This window comes from Lynx rufus, unplaced genomic scaffold (assembly GCF_022079265.1).
Source record: "Lynx rufus isolate CCGP_SWC_20201006 ecotype Redwood Valley unplaced genomic scaffold, mLynRuf1.p SCAF_3, whole genome shotgun sequence".
Lineage (NCBI taxonomy): Eukaryota > Metazoa > Chordata > Mammalia > Carnivora > Felidae > Lynx > Lynx rufus.
Genome location: NW_025814845.1, coordinates 79,328,298 through 79,340,989, shown reverse-complemented (window position 1 = coordinate 79,340,989; position 12,692 = coordinate 79,328,298).

Below are 12,692 nucleotides of genomic sequence, written 5' to 3'. Positions count from 1 at the left end.
TTTAAAACTATTAGACTTTTTTCAAAGATCAAACAAAATGTGAAGTTTCATAGAGACCCAAGTAGGTCCCAAGACTTGTTTGAGAAACATTTTACCTCGTTTCCCTGGATATTTGAGACCAAAATGTTATTTTGACTTTAGAGAAAGTTGTCAGTGGCAATTGGAGATAAACAGTCCCTACTGAGTTTTCTTAGCTGTGCTGGTAGGGATTATGTACCTCTGTGAGGTGATTGGCCCTCCTTGCTCACAACAGACACAGAGCCAACAAAGAAAATTCTAGCTTAGATGTAAAAGGATGCTTTTGTCCACAAAACTCAGGGCTTACAGGAAGTTTCTTCCTGTTTTGAAGGTAGACTCCTGCAGGATAGTTCCTAAATTTCTCTTTATCTGTATCGTTTGCTTACGACAAAATCATTGCTTCCATGATTTAAAAATATTTAATACCATTTTTAAAAATGAACACAGGAATAAAAGAATTTTGTATCACAAAGCACTTAAAAGAGAAGTCAGTCCCTCTATTTTTTCTCCCTCTTTTCTTCTCCCAAGGAGTAAACCTTGATGTCTCTGTCAGCCTTCTCCCTACTGTAGGTCCCAGTCTTCCTTCTCTCCAGGAGATTCTGAAAAGTGTCTCTTGGCCTCATTGTGCAGAATGTTTCCTCATTCATGCCCTGGGTCTGTGTGGGCAGGAGTGGGGTCATTCTGCAGTTCTGTGGAGTCCCTCTGAGTGTCAGTTTCCGGCTCACTTGGACAGGAGCCCTGGGAAGCCGGGGGGCTGAACAATGAGGAGCTGGAGCCCAGTGACCTGGCTGGCCCTCTGCAGCTCTCTTTGTCATTTGTTCAGTGAAGCCCTCCTTCTCTAGGGAAATCCTGTTTAGACCTCCAAGGAAGAACTGGCAACCTCTCCATGAACACTGGCCAACGAGGGTTCATGGCCAGCACACTCCAGTGAGGTCATGGGACTGCTCGGAGGTGCTGCCCTCTCAGCAGTGAGAAGCCGCGTCTTTGAGGGAAAAATACAGTGTTTGCCTGGAAATATACTAACTTTGGCCTTCTGGTGACATAAAATCTATATATGACGACAGATAAGACAGATGTCTCTGGGTAGGGGTAGGGGTTAGAGAAGAGAAGCCAAACTTGGAACAAAGACCAAAGCCAACTTTAGACTTCCTTTGCCTTCTTTTTTGGAAGAGTTTGTGACAAAGGTCGAGTTTATAAAATCATAGAAGTGCTAGTTTTTAGGACTTCTGTAATTTTGAAGAATTAAATACAGCTTCCTTTGGATTGTTCATGATGAGTACTTCTCTTATAAGCTTGGCACCCATGACAGGATGCCTGAATTAGTCCACTCCTGGTATCCGTTAACCCAAATCAAACTCCTTGGGACCTGCACTGGCCAGTGGAGGCCCCAATTTACTTCTAGGAGCTCCCGATCGGAGAATACCTGAAGGAAGAGCAGGTTAGTTTAAGAGTTTCTTACTGTGCAAATACATTCTAAAAAGAAAATAGCATGCAAACAAGATAGTTCTTCCCATGTTGTTGCTTTTCTTTGAATGTGTACTTGCAATGTATGTGGGAGAAAACCAACTAAGAAGACTCCTTTTAAATCTGGAGCTTATAGGCTCCCTAGCTCAGGGTTTAGGGCACTGGTCTTGTAAATCTGGAACTTATCTTCGTGTATTAACTTTTGCAGAGCAAATGGTTTGACAGGAACGTATTAATGGCCTGCCCCCTAGTGGTGTCCATGTAGAACAACTACTGGCTGGAGTTCTGGTTTCTGCAGGAATGAAATCACTATTCAGAAGTACTTGTGCTTTGGAGACACTTGAGCGTTATATGACTGTATTTTGTGTTCTCTGGGTTGGTAAGTCCTTCATTCCCTTTATGCACTCCTGAAAATGACATAGATTGTTTTGGAAAGTGAGAGAGCAGGATGTTTGGCTCTCTTTACCGTCTATGTCCTGGGACTTTACAGGGCTCTGCGTCAGGGTGCATGCAGGTGAAGCTGGGCCCTGCCTTCCTGCCAAGACTCAGACACAGTTTACATGAGAGGTGGTGGCAGTCTAAAATTGCTTATCTGCCGGGCAAGCAATTCTCCTGAAGCAATGAATACGACATTTCTGGTATTTTCTCTATAAGCACCCGTTTGGATCCCCTGGAGTTTGCTTTGATCTGAGAATTTGCCACTTTGATTTTAAAGAAGATTGGTAGGGTGTTGGGGGTGGTCTGGATTACCAACTATAACTTGTGTTTTAGGAGTTCATTGTGAGTTGAATTGTCTTCCAAAAATTCGTATGTTGAAGTCCTAAACCTAATACAGCAGAATATGACCTTATCTGGAAATAGAGTGGATGTACTTAGTTAAGATGAGGTCATACTAGAGTAGGATGGGTCTTCTGGGGAAATTTGGATGTGGCTGCACACAGAGGGAGAACACCACATGAACACAGAATGCCGGGAATTGCCACTAAGCCACTGGAAGCTAGGAGAGCAGCAGGAACAGATTCTCCCTCAGAGCCTCCAGAAGGACCTAGGCCTGCCAACACCTTAATTTTGGGCTTTTACACTCCAGAATTGTGAGACAATTTCTGTGGCTGAAGCCACCAACTTTGTGGTACTTTGCTATTGTAGCCCTAGGAAACAAATACGGAGTTTGATTGCCTTGTGCTGGTTTTCAGGGAGGAAGTGGAAGGACTGTTCTGAGGTCCACATGCTGTTTTTCACATTAGAATTGGTATGTATGTGCCCTGGGCAGAGCGCCTCCATATTGTTTAAATGGATGCACCTGAACATGGCTTAGGACGTGCTCTCTGTATCTTCCTTAAGCTCTTACACATAGTCTCAGCATGTTTTGTGGGACATCTTAAACATAGGGAATGATTTATTTAAAAAAAAATTTTTTTTTAATGTTTGTTTATTTTTGAGAGAGAGGGAGAGGGAGACAGAGGATCCAAAGCAGGCTTCACACAGTCAGCCGAGAGCCCGATGTGGGGCTGGAACTCACCAACCGTGAGATCATGCCCTGAGTTGAAGTCGGACGCTTAACCAACTGAGCCACCCAGGCGCCCTAGGGATGTTTTATTGTTAAAAGTCGTGGTCAATTTGTAAGTAAATGATCTTAAATGTAACTTGTTGGGGTGATTAAAGCCTTATAAATAAAATAGCTATATTTCCATGATGTGTGCTTTCTTTAAGTTTTGTTACTTTGTGACTGAATCAGCCCACTGGCCCACCCACAGCCTCCTATAAGCTGGTACTGCGGATAATGCGTCATCTATGCCTTGAAGTAACAGGCTGCATTTACTGAAAGTTTACTATGTTCCAGGCACTGTGCTGTAAGCACTCTGCATACGTTTTTGAGGAAATGTAAACCAAAGGAGAGAATAACCCCACGCATGTGGAAAATTTAGACTTCATCCCGAGTTAAACCGGTATCTTCCAAGGTGGTGCTGGCCCAGAGGGGAAGAACACAGGGCCATGGAAGAAGGCCTCAAGGAGGAAGACAGGCTTGACCTGGGCCCCCAGCAAGAGCAGAGGAAGCCATCCCAGGGCAGGAGTGAGAAGGTGAGTGTTGCTGGGGAGGCCCCAGGGGTGAGGAAAAGTGCAGATAAGCAGTGAGAAAGTCAAGCACACAGAGTCCCGGAACTGTGGCCCAGTCCCTGGCACAGGCCAAGACCTCAGAAACTTGCTGAATGACAGGGGTTGGTACCTGAGGTGATCCATAGTCCCCTCCTTCTGGAATGAAGAGGTGTTTGATGCAAAGTAGGATTTGTGGTAAAGCTGGACAATGTCTACAGGTACAAAAACCTGGCTTTTGATGAGAATACTCAAAAAATCATTTCAAAAATTTGCCAGAATTTTCTTTCGAAGTATTTTGTGGGAAGCAAATAAAATAACAGCCACGACACCCATGCCCATGCATGAAGTCACTGTAACTTTACAGATCAAATGGCCTTAGAGCTCTTCAGGGCAGCAGCAAATACCTTATTTTCTCCTTGTTCTGGAACCCAGCCATTTGCTCCATCCAGCTCCACCATCCCTGTGAAATTTCTATGATCTGGGAGCTGGCAGGGTGAGCACCAACATGTTGCAGCGGGGAACATTGCATGGAAGCATGTGGAGGTTGGAGGTGACAGTCTTGTTCTTTTTCAGGTTGAAGCCAGGCCCTTGTCTGAGAGTAGTTGTTCTCAGCAGTAGATGCACATTATAATCCCATCGGAGTATCAGACAAAAACAAACCAAAACCAAACCCAAAACACCACCATGCAGAACTTCCCCACTCCCCATTTTTAAAAAAATGCATATTTTTGTGAGAGAGAGAGAGAGAGAGAGAGAGAGAGAGAGAGACAAGTGGGTGGGGAGGCAGAGAGAGAGAGAGAATCCCAAGCAGGCTCTGCACTGTCAGGGCAGAGCCCAACATGGAGCTCAGTCTCATGAACCATGAGATCATGACCTGAACTGAAATCAAGAGTCAGACACTTAACTGAGCCACGAGGTGCCCCCTCCACTCCCCATTTTTTTAATGTTTATTTACTTTTGAGAGAGTGAGAGAGTGTGTGTGTGTGCACAAGTGGGGAGGGGGAGAGAGGGGGGACAGAGGATCCAAAGCGGCATCTGCACCGACAACAGCAAGCCCAACGTTCGGGCTCAAACTTGCAAACTGCAGGATCATGACTTGAGTGGAAGTTGGATGCTCAACTGACTGAGCCACTCAGGTGCCCCCCATTCCCCATTTTTAAGCTCCCAGGTAATTCCTCCTGCACTACCAGGGTTTTTCACATTTTCATGTTACATGAATCATCTGGGTCACCTTAAATCACCTGGGTCTGATTTAGCAGGTCTTGAGTAGCAGTGGAGGCCATGGTTCTAGCAGGCCCCAGGTGACGCTGCTGTCATCTACAGACCACACTCTGAAAGGCAAAGGCAATGTACAGGTAGGCCTTAGTTACAGCAGTGCAAAATTCATACCTTATCTTTGATATTTCTGGATGACATCTTTCCTAAAGTTACTGAGTTGAAATTGTCATGTCTGGGAAGGAAAACTCAGGGTGGTAATAAATAGGCAATATGTGTGTATTTGTTAAGTATATCTTGTGCTAACTGCAAAAGAAGAATTTCAGTGCAAGAAGCACAGGAAAATAGAAAAAGAAATATGTGTTTTCATTTTTATATTTTATATCTTTGTGTATTTATATGTGTATATATATTTGTATATATTTTATATTTTTACCATCTAAAGGTCTGTATTGGTATAGACTCACGAATTAGTGTGTCTATGACTTTTTTGTTTTAAATTTTCTCCCATCCAAGTACTAACCAGGCCCGACCCTGCTTAGCTTCTGAGATCAGACGAGATAGGGCGCGTTCAGGGTGGTATGGCCATAGACTGTTTTAAATTTTCTAATACTGGTTATACTCTTTTGTAGTCTGCTTTCTTCAAAATAGGACATTTTCACTATCACTGAATATTTTATACAGTAAACATTTTTATGGTCACATAGTATTCTATTGTATAGATTAGGGGTTTTCAAAAAAGGCAAAATGAAGGCAAAAGTCCAGGCAATTTTTGAGGTTCCCCAGGCCTTCTCAAAGAATCCACAATGTCAAGACTATTTCATAATAATACTTAGACATTTCCTCTTTATTATCCTTTCTGAGTGCACAGTGGAGATTTTCGGAGACTGAATGCTGTAGTGATGTCCTCACTCTGACAACTAACGGAATATATATTTGGGTATTTTTGTGCCTTAAACATTTCTCCTTTTTAATTTTTAATATAGTAAATATTCATAGAAATAACCCACATAAACAAAAGTTCTTTGGAGCCTCAACCATTTTTAAGTGTAAGACGATCCTGAGCCAAAAAAGTTCAAGAATTGCTGGTCTAGATAAACCATAATTTAACTAAACAACCATCACTATTGGAAAGTTAGGCCCTTCCCAAGTAAATACAGTTGCAGTAAACTTTCTTGTACATTTCTTATACTTTGCACATTGGTAGACTCCTAATAGTGGAAGAACTATATCAAAGGACTAACTAAGCACATCTAATTTGTGGCACTTACAGTTAAGCCTTATTTAAAACTGTGCAAAGTTGATACCTTATCATTCACAAATTTTAAAATGAAAATTGTTAATTTTGTGAAGATTTGCACCCAAAATCAAAAGAGGAAAATTTTCTTTTATCTCTTCCAGATTAGCACTTATGTTAACCTAATAAAATATTGGAAGGCTGGTTACCCCACCCTCCAAATCTGTTGTGATGGAGGCATTTGCCACTGAGCTGTCCGAGTGCAGAGCAGTGCTATCCTCTCCCACCATCTTCTCAGTGGGAGAACATGAATAAGAAAATGGCTCTCGAGGGTACATTATATCTTTTGGGAAAGATCGTCTCAGGACTCTGGCTTCAAGTCCTAATTTAATTAAAAAAAATTTTTTTTAAGTCCTAATTGTCAAGTCCTAATTTAATTTTTACTAATGCTTTCGTTACTCTGCTTCCTTGAACAATTGCTAATGCTGGCTCTCAACATGCGTCTTCTCAACCTCCTGTATATCAAGTGTTCTACTCAATTTTAGGGTGATGGAGGGAAGACAGGGCAGTATTAAAGCAAATACAAGGAGTCAAGTCATTCCACTCGAGTTCAAGGAGAGCCTTTATGAGATGTCGATTCCTTTCTGGACTCTGTCATGGGAAGAGCTGGAGTGAAACTGGACATTGGAACATATGCCTGAATGACTCAGTCTCTGTGAATAGAAGGCTGGTCACTTGCTAAGCCTGAAGGATACTTTTGTTAAAAAACAAAAGTCAACCGAGTAAATTTTAAAGATCTTACTGACTTTATTCAATGATTCATGAATCGGGCAGCGTCTATCTAGCACATAGAAAGGAGCTCGGAGTTGCTGTACAAAATGAAAGACTTCTATGGGCAGAAGGCAGTGGGAACAAGGAAGTTATGCTAGCATAAAGCAGATTGGTTGTGGCAAGGTCACTTTCCTTTAGGGGATGGCAGGAATCTGTCAGGTACATAATCAACTCACTGGTGTGATTGGTGATTCCTGGTTGACTGGTTTAAGATTCCATCTCTGGGAAAGGCCAAAATGTAATTAAGTCTTGGTTTGGTAACTCCATTTTGGGCCTATTGTCTTGTTTTTAATACTGTCAGTGAAAAGTCTTGGGGTTGCTTTTAGAAAAAAGGAAACCCATTTGTGGTAAAGTCAGAAAGTCATAAACTGTATGCGCTCCTTAGAGCTTGGCCACACCCCCGCCCCTAAGGTGGGTCTTTAGATACACTACTTTCTCTGCTACTTCAGTGCTCTACCCTGTAAGATGGAGATGGTGGTACCTATACCGTGGGATTAAAGGGGTCAAACTGCTCTTTTTCTCCAAACCCCATGCATGCCCTAGACTCACCTAAAAAAAAAAGGCTTTCTCAGGGAGATCCTGTCAGAACTCGGGAGGCCCTCTCTCCACTCCCCCAAACACATGCTCCACAACACTCACTTCTGAAGAACTCCTAACACATGAATTCCCTTGAACATTGCCTTTTTTCCATGGACTTGGCCCATGTTGTTGATCGCTGTGTCTCAAGCACCCAAATATTCACGAAGCTGCTTTTCTGAGCATGTCAGTACAGGATGCGAATAGAGAGTATAGGCTCACCTAAAGGATGGACTTTTATTCTATAAAATAGATCTCTACTTCCCTGTAAGATGCTTTTTTCAAAGTTGAACTGACCCTGACAACTGCCAGACAACCCTGGATGAGCTCCGGCCTGTGTCTAACCCTCACAGGCTCTCTTCTCCTCCCTCCCTCCAATCCTATTTAAGCATCGAACAGGGAAGGCAAATGTGGGTGAGGATCAGACCTTGGGAGAAATTATTTTGCTAATGAATTCTGACTTTTTCCCAGGCTTGAAGGATTTTGGAAACAACTATTTTTTGAAATAGCTATGTTGCCGGGAGGGGGGATCAACATTAAGCTGAGAAAAACTCTTGTGAGATTGCCAAATGAAATTGAGATCCTCATGAGTCTCATGAGCTTAGGTTCAAACAGTAAGAGTATTTGTGCTGCACTAGTTGGCTATCCTTCAGGTATCCAGTGGTGGGAAGAGAAACCACCCTTTCCCAGACAAGAGGAAGTCATGGGTCCTCACATGGAAAGGTTGTAAGGCACACATGGACACATGGAAAGCTGAAGAGAAAGGCTATGTGCATATCAGGGGTGCATTCACTCCCTTTACCTTCTCTAGGAGCTCAAGGCCCCAGATTATCAGCAAGAGGCTCTTGATGTCTGGGCTTTCCATCAAGGTGATGGGGGCAGGATGTTGTGGACAATGGGTTGTATCTGGAGTTGTGCCCAGTAAGACTGAGCAAGCAGGAGGATATTCAGGTCATATCTCCAGAGGATGTGTCAAGAATAACCATTCCAGGGATTTTGGGGTGTCAGAAAGATCTGTGACCATTCTGGGAGATGTCTACCTTAGACCACATCTGGAGTGGAGCAGCTTAAGAAGTCCACTCACTTAGAAAGTTGTTATTGGTCCCTGGGTCAGAACTTAGTGGCTTCCAAAAGGTTGAAGTTTGAATAATGATCCTGGATTATTGATGCAGTAAATGGCCACCTGCCATTTGTTGGCCAGGTCAAGTTCTGAAGACTTTAAGGAAAGTTTGATTGGCCTAGTTTCTAATAGGCCAATGTTTTTCCACTATAGCTGCAGATAGATGTCACTTCTGGAGCTTTAAAAATTCAGATGCCCAGGCTCCATCTCCGGAGATTTAATTCCCTAAGTTTTGAGTAAGGTATACCTTTTTTTTGGCAGGCAGGGGGGGATGTTTTTGGTGTTTCCTGGGAACCCTGATGCAACACAACAATATGTGCATTTAGGAAGTACTAAAAGGCACACTGCAGGCTGAGGGTCTTATTGTTATATGGAACATCTCCTATAGGCATGGCTTAGCTAGATAAGGACCTGCCACTGGATGTCTCCTCAAGATGCCCTAAGCACCTCCAACCCAGTGCATCAAAGCCAGCTCACTGTTCTCTTACAAGAACCTGTTTCTCCTCCTTTGTTCCTCCTCTCCATTAACATCTTCACTGTCTTCTGCACTGCCACCCAATTCAGACACTTCACAATCAACTTTGCTTCCAAAATCCACCCTTTTCTGTCCATATGGTCCCAGTTTAAGCATGAAGAACTGTGATGACTCTGAGGCTTTACCCTCCATGTGAGCTAACAGGTCAGCCTGCCTCTGTTTCACCAATGCCGAGAGGAGGTATGAGATTCTTGGGTCAGAGACACAGGACTTTATTACTCACTGCCCTGCAGGTTGTAAGTTTCTCATGCCCCCTAGTCCCACAGGGGGCAGTGACTCAGATGGTGACTATACACATAGTAGGTTTGTGCTTCAATTGAGGAACACTTAGGAGAGCTCCAATCTTATAAAGGGGTCTGCCAACAATCTTGGCCATATTTTGCCATCAAAGGAGGCATTATCTCTGTCTTACAAGGCTGTTTGTTATACCAACATCCTTGTAGGGATAGTTAGAGACAAAAAGCTATCTCTTCACAGAAGTATAGAAACACAAGATGCCCATGGAGAATTGTCTCTCAATATTAGGAACTTAGCACAATTACCTATTAATCTTCCTGCTGGTGCGTGTGTGTCCTATTAGCAATAGTTCTGGTTGTAGAACAAAACATAAAGCCAATATTCCAATCTTCTGTTTAAAAACTTTTGGTTTTCTATGACAAAATAAAAATTTTAAATGTCTAAGCCCCACTGTCCCCATCTGGTCTTCTCTATTTTTCCCACCTTATCTTTTGCCTCCACCCTTCTTTCGTATGTATTCTCTGCTGCAGGATGCTCGGAGTCCTCTCTCTACAGACCCCGGTAATTGTTTATGCAGTTAACACTCTTACTTGTTTACTTAATGTAATAGATTAATGTTTCTCATCTTCTTCCCCAACGGACCATATCTGTCTTCTCGTTCTATCCCAACATGGTGCCTGATGTACACCGTAAGAGCTCAGTAAATTTTTGTGTAGTGAGGAAAGCTGTTACATCAGCAAGTGAGGCTGTTCGGGGACTTTTCTGAACTTTGAGAGTTAAAGCCGGTAGTCCCAACTGTTTTAATTCTTTGTCTTTTGTTTTAATGAGTTCTGTGTCTATGGCTCATGAACAGAACAACTTGTCTTCAGAGGTTTTGATGCTTTAATGACTAGCCTTGCTAATCAAAATTGCATTCTACTCCAAATAACAGAAAGCCTTGCTCTAGAGGTTTGAACAGCAGGTGTGTGTCTCATGTGTTACTGAGAGTCCTTGGTACAGGGCAGCTCCTCCAGGTCATGGATGCTACTGAGGGTCGAGGTGCTTTTCACCTTTCTGCTCCACTATCCTTGGTGTATAGTCCTTTCACCTCATGTTTGTACCTCATGTTTGCAAGAGGGCTGGTGGACATGTGGAACCATATCACCATCTGAGGCAGGGAAAAGGAAGAAAAGGAAAAGGTGAAGCTTAGAAAGCTGAGAAATTGGAGTATTTTAAGCTTGGCTTAATGTCCCCCTGAACAAAACTGGAGTTCTGGTAAAAAGGAATGGGGAGCTGGATATTGGGTGAAAAATTCATAATATCTATCACAAAATGTCTTTTAAATTTTTTTTAATTGATCCTACTAATCTGACCCTTTGCCTAAGCACACTGTTCCCATATGTTCTGGCTTTATAGACATTTGCACCATGTCTGTGTCCCAAGTGGTGGCTGCTTTCTTTTTCCTCTGCTTTTTCATGCTCTGCCTCATTTTCTCAAACTGAAGACGTTTTGTTTGTTTGAGTCTCTTCTTGATACTATATTCATCTTCCAATATGGCAGAGCTATGGGAGCTCTGGCACATATTTGGTCCTGAATTAGTCACCTCTAGTGAAAACAAGGTTTGACAACTGTTCCTGTGCTATTGTCATATTTTAGCTCACGGTCTGTGTGATGTTGGTGGTTTGAATCACAGAGAATTACCTGGTCCTTGGGGCTTATTCACTCTGGAGTATACAGGGAAAATACTTCTGTTTGGTATATGATGTCAATGAAACATTTAGGAGCAGGGTGCTTTTCTTTTTGGGTTAGCAGTATCCCCCTTTTGTATAAAAGCACCCAACTCATGGGGATGGTTAGGATACTTTTGGCCTCAGGAGAAGGGATGCATTTCTGACCCAGATAAGAAGGGACTTTTTCAATTTCTGCAGTCACCACAGTATGCTGCCAGCCCTGTGAGGGGACAAGAAGGTCAGCACCAGCCCCTTCCTGCTAGCAGGATGGAGTGGGGGCAGGCCAAGGCATGGCTTGTAGCTGTCTGCATTTCCATGCACCTAACGTTTGTCAGATTGCAGCTGTCACTGACCCTCTGAATTTCAAGTCTTTGAGGGGATAAAAACAATGCATGTTTGCTCAGGGTCAATGCCCTTGGGTCAAATATTTGGACCTCCGTTAGAAATGGCTTTTCCCGTAGTGCTGCTGCTTTTGCCCTAAAAATCCACTCCCCTTACTCTTGCTCCAAAAGTAGGTAGCTTGCACATAAGGGCTACACAGGGTCACAGACACATGCACTTCCAGGAACTACAGAGGAACAGGGGAAGGCGGCCAGGCAGGGACTCTTAACAGGCTGGAGAAGCATGCCTTATCCAAAGGGGGACCACAGCCACATGCTGTCCTCCTGGAATAGAGAGTTCCTGGTTACCAGATTTCTCCATTAAAAAAAAAAAAAAAAAGACTAGGTTTTTATCCAATATCATCCAAATTTTCATTTTTTATATTAAAATTTTTTAATGTTTATTTTTGAATGAGAGAGACAAAGTACAAGCAGGGGAGGGACAGAGAGAGAAAGGGAGACACAGAATCCGAAGCAGGCTCCAGGCTCTGAGCTATCAGCACAGAACAAACACAGGGCTCAAACCCAGACAGCAAGATCATGACCTGAGCCAAAGTTAGGCACTCAACTGACTGAGCCACCCAGGCACCCCCAAAATCATCCAAATTTTAAATGTTTACAGCTTTTCAGCACCACCCCCCGCCCCGTTTTTTTCAAAATACCCTGTGATACAAAGATGTATGAGGGTCCCCAGTTTGCCATGTTTGGTCTATAGGAAGAAATGGGTTAGCCAGGTTATCGAACCCCAAGGAGTGTTAAATGAAGATTCTTGAGGAAGAAGAGGCTCTCCACCCCACTCTTCCCCTCTCCATGTGAGTGGTGCCTGGAGAGTGTTTATCAGCTTGGAACAAATCAAGAGTGGTGGTTCACAGGATTGGTAACAGGTGCAAAAGTGCTGGTAGCAGTTGAGGACACTGCCAAGAGGCAATTAGGCTCCAATTAGCTAAACATCAGCTCTAATGGGTGTTTGGAGGTGTGTTCTGTGCCTACTCTTTTTTGGCCCACTCTGACACATTTGGTAAGGAAGAGGGTGTGGTCAATGGTGAGTGGGTGTAACGGACTTAATGCCTAGATGCCCAGGAGGGAGGTGCTGTCAGTCTGCTCTTGTGGCCCCTCTTCCCTAGGGTGGTCAGTCCCTTTAGGAGAATGGGGAGGGCTTGGCAGGAGCAGAGTGTCCAAGAAGTAATGAAAGGACAAGTGGAATCAGGAGGGTGCAAAGAGGCTACACTGAGCAATTGACAAGGACCTCTGAAGAAGATTGTAATAGGAATTAGAG